We start from the raw sequence: 8,878 nt of genomic DNA on the forward strand, positions 1-8,878 counted from the left end.
CAGTGGAATATTAAAATATGTTAGGCCGGGCGCGGTGGCTCAAGCCTGTAATCCCAGCACTTTGGGAGGCCGAGGCGGGCGGATCACAAGGTCAGGAGATCGAGACCACAGTGAAACCCTGTCTCTACTAAAAATACAAAAAATTAGCCGGGCGCGGTGGCGGGCGCCTGTAGTCCCAGCTACTCAGGAGGCTGAGGCAGGAGAATGGCGTGAACCCAGGAGGCGGAGCTTGCAGTGAGCCGAGATCGCGCCACTGCACTCCAGCCTGGGCAACAGCGTGAGACTCCGTCTCAAAAAAAAAAAAAAAAATATGTTAACAGTATTGGAAACAAAAGCCCGATTGACTTCACAACTAGAAAAAATACCTAAATTTTTGTCATATATATATATATATATATTTTTTTTTTTTTTTTTTGAGACATGGTTTCACTCTTGTTGCCCAGGCTGGAGTGCGATGACGTGATCTTGGCTCACCACAACCTCTGCCTCCCGGGTTCAAGCGATTCTCCTGCCTCAGCCTCCTGAGTAGCTGGGATTACAGGCATGTGCCACGACGCCCAGCTAATTTTTTTGTATTTTTGGTAGAGACGGGGTTTCTCCATGTTGGTCAGGCTGGTCTCAAACTCCCGACCTCAGGTGATCTGCCTGCCTCTGCCTCCCAAAATGCGGGGATTACAGGCATGAGCCACCGCGCCCGGCCTGGTCCTTTATATTCTAAAAGGATTCTCCAAATGATGGCAAAAGAAACTGATATGCAAATAAGATTTTTTTGATGCCTTGTACCCCCTAAGCTGATGCCATGTGTGGTAACTATAGCCACAATGTGTGGACCTATCAGACTGTGACTTTACCTAAAGGATCTCAAAATAGCTCTGCTCTGCTCTCTGCAGCAAGCAAGCGTCTGCTCTATTCGGCAGTAGCTCTTTCTTTACTATTGTTGCTATGTGACAAACTATTGGCTCTCAGTGTTAATCCAAGCCTGCCAGAGAAGGAGGGTGGGCAGGCGGCTTTGGGAGAAGCATCTTTTCTAGAATGTAACAAACAGGTCCTGAGCATTTCTTAGGTAACTGGCCCTGAAGATACAAATATCTGATTCAGTTAAATGAATATGAATTAACTCCTATGTGGCAAGCACTGTGTCAGGCAGCAGGGATACAAGAATAAATGGGCTGGGCACGGTGGCTCACGCCTGTAATCCCAGCATTTGGAAGGTCGAGGCAGGTGGATCACGTGGTCAGGAGATCGAGACCATCCTGGCTAACATGGTGAAACCCCGTCTCTACTAAAAATACAAAAAATTAGCCAGGCAGGCCGCGCGTGGTGGCTTACGCCTGTAATTCCAGCACTTTGGGAGGCCGAGGCGGGCGGATCACGAGGTCAGGAGATCGAGACCATCCTGGCTAACACGGTGAAACCCACTCTCTATAAAAATACAAAAAAATTTAGCCAGGTGTGGTGGCGGGCGCCTGTAGTCCCAGCTACTCGGGAGGCTGAGGCAGGAGAATGGCATGAACCTGGGAGGCGGAGCTTGCAGTGAGCCGAGATCGCGCCACTGCGCTCCAGCCTGGGCAACAGAGTGAGACTCCGTCTCAAAACCAGGCACTTGTAGTCCCAGCTACTTGGGAGGCTGAGGCAGGAGAATGGCATGAACCCGGGAGGCGGAGCTTGCAGTGAGCCAGGATAGCGCCACTGCACTCCAGCCTGGGCGACAGAGCAAGACTCCATCTCAAAAAAAAAAAAAAAGAATAAATGAAACTCACCTGGTTTCTGTCTTCAGTTGCTCACTACCTAGTAGGAGAGACAGACTCATAAATAGGAAACAGCAAGCTCATGTGGGAGATGCAATGATAGAGGCTTGGGTGCTGTATAGACATTCAGAGAGTGCTTCAGATGAGTTCAACAGTGGGCATGGTGATGTGCCCGTGGGATGCCCACATGGAGATCATGCATGGACAACTGGACAAACAAGTCCACAGGAAAACCAGACTCAGTCCATGTTCTTGAGGGTCTTACTATCTAGTGAAACAGAAATGTAAACACAATGACACAATAGATCTATGACAGTATTTTTTTTTTTCAGACGGAGTATTGCTCTGTCACCAGGCTGGAGTGCAGTGGCACAATCTGGCTCACTGCAACCTCTGCCTCCAGGGTTCAAGCGATTCTCCTGCCTCAGCCTCCCAAGTAGCTGGGATTACAGGCATGCGCCACCACACCCAGATAATTTTTGTGTTTTTAATAGAGACGAGGTTTCACCATGTTGGCCAGGATGGTTTTGATCTCCTAACCTCGTGATCCGCCTGCCTTGGCCTCCCAAAGTGCTGGGATTACAGGCATGAGCCACCGTACCTGGCCCAATGACAGAACTTTGTAGTGGAAGTTAACACAGAGGTTCACACAAAGGTGATGATATAACTACCACAGCCTGGAAATGTTGACGTTCATCTAGGAGACAACCTAGGAGCTGATTTTTTTTTGTTTGTTTGTTTTGTTTTTGAGACAGAGTCTTGCTTTGTTGCCCAGGCTACAGTGCAGTGGCTTGACCTTGGCTCACTGCAACCTCTGCCTCCCAGGTTCAAGCGATTCTCCTGCCTCAGCATCCTGAGTAACTGGGATTATAGGTAACTGCCACCATGCCCAGCTAATTTTTGTACTTTTAAATAGAGATGGGGTTTCACCAGGTTGGCCAGGCTGGTCTTGAACTCCTGATCTCAAGTGATCTGCCTACCTCGGCCTCCCCAAGTGCTGGGATTACAAGCATGAGCCACCGCAGCTGGCAGGAGTTGAGCCTTTTTTTTTTTTTTTTGAGACAGAGTTTTACTCTGTCACCCAGGCTGGAGTGTGGTGGCTGGATCTCGGCTCACTGCCAGTTCCGCCTCCCAGGTTCACGCCATTCTCCTGCCTCAGCCTCCCGAGTAGCTGGGACTACAGGCGCCCACCACCATGCCCAGCTAATTTTTTGTAGTTTTAGTAGAGACGGGGTTTCACCATGTTAGCCAGGATGGTCTCGATCTCCTGACCTCGTGATCCGCCCACCTCGGCCTCCCAAAGTGCTGGGATTACAGGCGTGAGCCACCATACCCCGCCAGGAGTTGAGTTTTGAATGATTCCGAATGGTTTTCCTGGGCAAAAGGAAGAAGCCTGTGTGAAATAATTGGACAACTGCTTGGCTCTGCAGTCCAGGCACAAATAAGGTGGACATGGCCAGGGCCGGCACAGCAAATCTGTAAAGCCCAGCACCCGAACGATGGGCATGGTGATGTGGCTTTTACTAGAGAGGGGAATATATGGCACTGCCTGGTGACGGAAGACGTATGGGGGTATCCAGGTTGCTAGAGGCATACAAGACAGCACGCCTTGGCCAAGCATGGTGGCTCCTGCCTGTAGTCCCAGCACTTTGGGAGGCCAAGGTAGGAGGATCATTTGAACCAGTGGTTTGAGACCAGCCTGGGCAACACAGCAGGACTTCATCTCTACAAAATAATAGAAAATTAGCCAGGCTTGGTGGCGCATGCACACCTGTAGTCCCAGCTACTCGGGAGACTAAGGAGGGAGGATCACTAGAGCCCAGGAGTTCAAGGCTGCAGTGAGCTGTGATTGTGCCACTGCACTATAGCCTAGATGACATGGTGAGACCTCTGTCTCATAAAAAGAAAAGAAAAAAAAAAAAAAAAGACAGCAAGGCTTCACCATTCCATGCTCCTCCAACCTGACAAACATCATATTCCATATAGACTGCCAAGACCGCAGGGCTTCAGGTGCATCTCCATGAGACACAAGAGGAATGCCTGCCTGGTCTTCCTCCTTGCAGTCTCACTGCAGGTTGATCTTTTGTACTACTTTGATTCATCTTTGCATAAATAAAAATAAATGCAATTTCAAATCAAATCCAAATTAGTACCTCGGTTTAAATTCTTGAACTTCAGTTAAATTCTGTGCTTTGACCTAGCTCAGCTTTCTGGGTAAGATAAACAGACTCTTGGCCGGGCGCGGTGGCTCAAGCCTGTAATCCCAGCACTTTGGGAGGCCGAGTCGGGCGGATCACGAGGTCAGGAGATCGAGACCATCCGGCTAACCCGGTGAAACCCCGTCTCTACTAAAAAAATACAAAAAACTAGCCGGGCGTGGTGGCGGGCGCCTGTAGTCCCAGCTACTTGGGAGGCTGAGGCAGGAGAATGGCGTAAACCCGGGAGGCGGAGCTTGCAGTGAGCTGAGATCCGGCCACTGCATTCCAGCCTGGGTGACAGAGTGAGACTCCGTCTCAAAAAAAAAAAAAAAAAAAAGAGAAACAGACTGTTGATAGGGCTGATGAAATCACTCTTGCTGCTGCCAAACGTGTAGAAAAACCAGTAGGGAGATTCATTAAGTGATTTATTTATTTATCAGAAATGTATTGAGGCCAGGCACGGTGGCTCACACCTGTAAAGCCAGCACTTCGGGAGGCTGAGGCAGGAGGATTGCGTGAGCCCCGGAGTTTGACCAGCCTGGGCAACATAGTGAGACCCTATCTCCACTAAAAATAAAAATAATTAGCCAAGCATGGTTGTGCTTGTAGTCCCAGCTACTCAGGAGGCTGAGGGGGGAGGATTACTTGAGCCCTGGAGACTGAGATTGCAGTGAGCCATGATTGCACCACTGCACTCCAGACTGGACAACAGAGTGAGACTTTGTCTCAAAAACAAACAAAAAAATTATTGAAGTGGCACCTTATGTGGCAAACCAAGGGTGAGTTTATTTAATCTATAGAGGTCTTGTAAATGGATGAGAAAAAGAAAAGGGGGGAAAAATAGGCAACACCTCCCAAAACAATAAGCAGTTGTAGCTGACTAACCCTCAGGAGAGTGCTAATAATTCCCACCTCCTAGTGTCCACATCCTTGTATGATCCCCTCACTTTGCTTGTGGGCAGAACCTATGACCCACTTCTAATGAATATGGCAAAGGTGGTGGGCTGTCACTTCCAGATTATATCATGTTATATAAGACTCTATGTTAGCAGATTGAATCAGTAGATTTCCTTGCTGGCTTGATGAAATAACCCACATGTTACGGAAGCCCACTTGGCAAGGGACTCTGGGTGGCCTCTAGAATCTGCCAGAGGCCTCCTGCCAACAATAAAAAGCCAGGGCCCTCAGCCACATAGCCACAAGGAAATGAATTCTGCCAACAATCTGCACGAGCTTGCAAGCAGATTCTTCCCCACTGGAGCCTCCAGATGACAATGTAGCCCAGTCCATACCTTGATTGCAGCCCTGGAAGACCCTGGGCAGAGGACCTGGCTAAGTTATGCCTGGACTGCTGACCCACAGAAATTGTAAGACAAGGCCCGAGCACAGTGGCTTACGCCTGCAATCCCAGCCCTTTGGGACGCTTGAGCCCAGGAGTTCGAGAGCAGCCTGGGCAACAAAGTAGAACTCCCTACCCACCCCACCTCTTTTTTTTTTCCTTTTTTTTGAGACAGGATCTCACTCTGTCACCCAGGCTTGAGTGTAGTGGCATGGTTATAGCTCACTACAACCTCTGCCTCCTGGGTTCAAGCAATTCTTCAACCTCAGCCTCCCATGTAACTGTGTCTACAGGCTCGAGCCACAAACACCTAACTAATTTTTGTATTTTTTGGAGAAATGAGGTTTTGCCATGTTGGCCAGGCTTGTCTTAACTCCTGAGCTCAAAGCTATCTGCCTGCCTCAGCCTCCCAAAGTGCTTGGATTTGCCGTGTTGGCCAGGCTTGTCTTGAACTCCTGAGCTAAAAGAAATCCACCTGCCTTAGCCTCCGAAAGTGCTGGGATTACAGGCGTGAACCACCATAGCTGGCTAGGCATGGTGGCATGTATGTGTAGTCCCAGGGAGCTCGAGGATCACTTAAACCCAGGAGGTAGAGGCTGCAGGGAGCCATGTTCGTGCCCCTGCACTCCAGTGTGGGCAATAGAGTAAAACTCTGTCTCAAAAAAAAAAAAAAAAAAAAGAAGGAGACTGCGTCCGCCCCACAAGCACAAAGCCTCTCCGTCACCACTCCGCTGCTTGTCCACACCCGCAGCCAGCTCACCATGGATGATGATATCGCTGAGCTTGTTGTTGACAACGGCTCTGGCATGTGCAAGGCCAGCTTCACAGGCGAGATGTCCCCTGGGCCGTCTTCGCCTCCATCGTGGAGTGCACCAGGCACCAGGGCATGATGGTGGGCATGGGTCAGAAGGACTCCTATGTGGGCAACGAGGCCCAGAGCAAGAGAGGCATCCTCACCCTGAAGTACCCCATCGAGCACGGCATCGTCACCAACTGGGATGACATGGAGAAGATCTGGCACTACACCTTCTACAACGAGCTACGTGTGGCTCCCGAGGAGCACCCTGTGCTGCTGACCGAGGCCCTCCTGAACCTCAAGGCCAACTGTGAGAAGATGACCCAGATCATGTTTGAGACCTTCAGCACCCCAGCCATGTACGTGGCCATCCAGGCCGTGCCGTCCCTGCACGCCTCTGTCCGTACCACTGGCATTGTGATGGACTCTGGCGGGGTCACCCACACTGTGCCCATGTACAAGGGGTATGCCCTCCCACATGCCATCCTGCCTCTGGACCTGGCTGGCCGGGACCTGACTGACTACCTCGTGAAGATCCTCACTGAGCACAGCTACGGCTTCACACCACAGCTGAGCGGGAAATCGTGCGTGACATCAAGAGGAAGCTGTGCTACGTTGCCCTGGATTTCAAGCAGGAGATGGCCATGGCGGCCTCCAGTTCCTCCCTGGAGAAGAGCTACGAGCTGCCCGATGGCCAGGTCATCGCCATTGGCAACAAGCGGTTCCACTGCCCCAAAGCGCTCTTCCAGCCTTCCTTCCTGGGCATAGAATCCTGTGGCATCCACGAAACTACCTTCAACTCCATCAAGAAGTGTGATGTGGGCCGGGCGCGGTGGCTCAAGCCTGTAATCCCAGCACTTTGGGAGGCCGAGACGGGCGGATCACGAGGTCAGGAGATCGAGACCATCCTGGCTAACACGGTGAAACCCCGTCTCTGCTAAAAAATACAAAAAACTAGCCGGGCGCGGTGGCGGGCGCCTGTAGTCCCAACTACTCGGGAGGTTGAGGCAGGAGAATGGCGTGAACCCGGGAGGCGGAGCTTGCAGTGAGCTGAGATCCGGCCACTGCACTCCAGCCTGGGCGGCAGAGCCAGACTCTGTCTCAAAAAAAAAAAAAAAAAAAAAAAAAAAAGAAGTGTGATGTGGACATCCGCAAAGATCTGTACACCAACACAGTGCTGTCTGGCAGCACCACCATGTACCCTGGCATCACCAACAGGATACAGAAGAAGATCACCGCCCTAGCGCTCAGCACAGTGAAGATCAAGATCATTGCTCCTCCCGAGTGCAAGTACTCCGTGTGGCTCAGCAGCTCCATCCTGGCCTCGCTATCTACCTTCCAGCAGACGTGGATCAGCAAGCAGGGGTACGACGAGTCCGGCCCCTCCATCGTCCACCACGAATGCTTCTAGGTGGACTGTGACTTAGTCGCATTACACCCTTTCTTGACAAAACCTAACACGCAGAAAACAAAATAAGATTGGCATGGTTTTATTTTTGTTGTTGTTTTGTTTTGGGCTTTTTTCTGGGCTTGACTCAGGATTTAAAAACTGGAACGCTGAAGGTGACAGCAGTCGTTTGGTGCAAGCATCCCCCAAAGCTCTACCATGTGGCTAAGGACTTTGATTGTACGTTGTTCTTTTTTTTAATAGTCATTCCAAATATCGTGAGATGCATTGTTACAGGAAGCCCCTTGTCCTCCTAAAAGCCACCCCACTTCTCTCTAAGGAGAATGGCCCAGTCCTTTCCTGAGTCCACACAGAGGAGGTGATAGCATTGCTTTCATGTAAATTATGTAATGCAAAATTTTTTAAATCTTCGCCTTAGTATTTTTTATTTTGTTTTATTTTGAATGATCAGCGTTCATGCCCTACCTTTTTTGTCCCCTAACTTGAGATGTATGAAGGCTTTTGGTCTCCCTGGGAGTGGGTGGAGGCAGCCAGGGCTTACCTGTACTCTGACTTGAGACCAAGTTGAATAAAACTGCACACCTCAAACAAAAAAAAAAAGGCAGAGGCTCTGCCCTCATGACCTAATCAACCTGACCACCTCTCAGAGTCCCACCTCCTAATATCATCACCTTGGTGACTAGATTTCAACATGATTTTTGGAGGAACATATATATACATTCAAAGCTGGCAATCATACACACAAGGCATACGTGAAATATAATAAGTACAATTTAAAGATAAAGCCAACATTTGTGTAATCATTATCCAGGCCATGAAATAAAATATAGCGAGTCTTAGCAGACCAGTTCCCAACTGTGTGACCTTCCCATATAGCCTTTGCTTCTCTGAAGATGTCACCACTACACTGACTCCATCACTGTTATTCCCTTTCCTTCTGGCAATCCAGCCACATTGATGTGTAAAGCTGTGATTTGTTCGTTTTATTGCTGTGTGATTTCCACTGTATTAATAAACCACAATTTAGTTTTCCACTTTACTATGAACAAACATTTGAGGTCCCCCCCACTTTCTTTTTTTTTTTTTTTTTTTTTTTGAGACGGAGTCTCACTTTGTCCCCCTTGCTGGAGTGCAGTGGCCGGATCTCAGCTCACTGCAAGCTCCGCCTCCCGGGTTCAGGCCATTCTCCTGCCTCAGCCTCCCGAGTAGCTGGGACTACAGGCGCCTGCCACCTCGCCCGGCTAGTTTTTTTGTATTTTTTAGTAGAGACGGGGTTTCACTGTGTTAGCCAGGATGGTCTCGATCTCCCGACCTCGTGATCCACCCGTCTCGGCCTCCCAAAGTGCTGGGATTACAGGCTTGAGCCACCGCGCCCGGCCCTACTTTCTT

The 8,878-nt window shown here is 49.8% G+C and overlaps 1 pseudogene across 1 annotated transcript; it reads left to right on the top strand.

Moving 5' to 3' along the window:
- Positions 1-430: 430 nt before the first annotated feature.
- Positions 431-8,549, top strand: LOC102132119 (actin, cytoplasmic 1-like; annotated as a pseudogene). Its single transcript, XR_006690026.2, has 2 exons — positions 431-6,899; positions 7,217-8,549. The product of XR_006690026.2 is annotated as an actin, cytoplasmic 1-like (transcript).
- Positions 8,550-8,878: the final 329 nt, after the last annotated feature.

This window comes from Macaca fascicularis, chromosome 10 (genome assembly GCF_037993035.2).
Source record: "Macaca fascicularis isolate 582-1 chromosome 10, T2T-MFA8v1.1".
Lineage (NCBI taxonomy): Eukaryota > Metazoa > Chordata > Mammalia > Primates > Cercopithecidae > Macaca > Macaca fascicularis.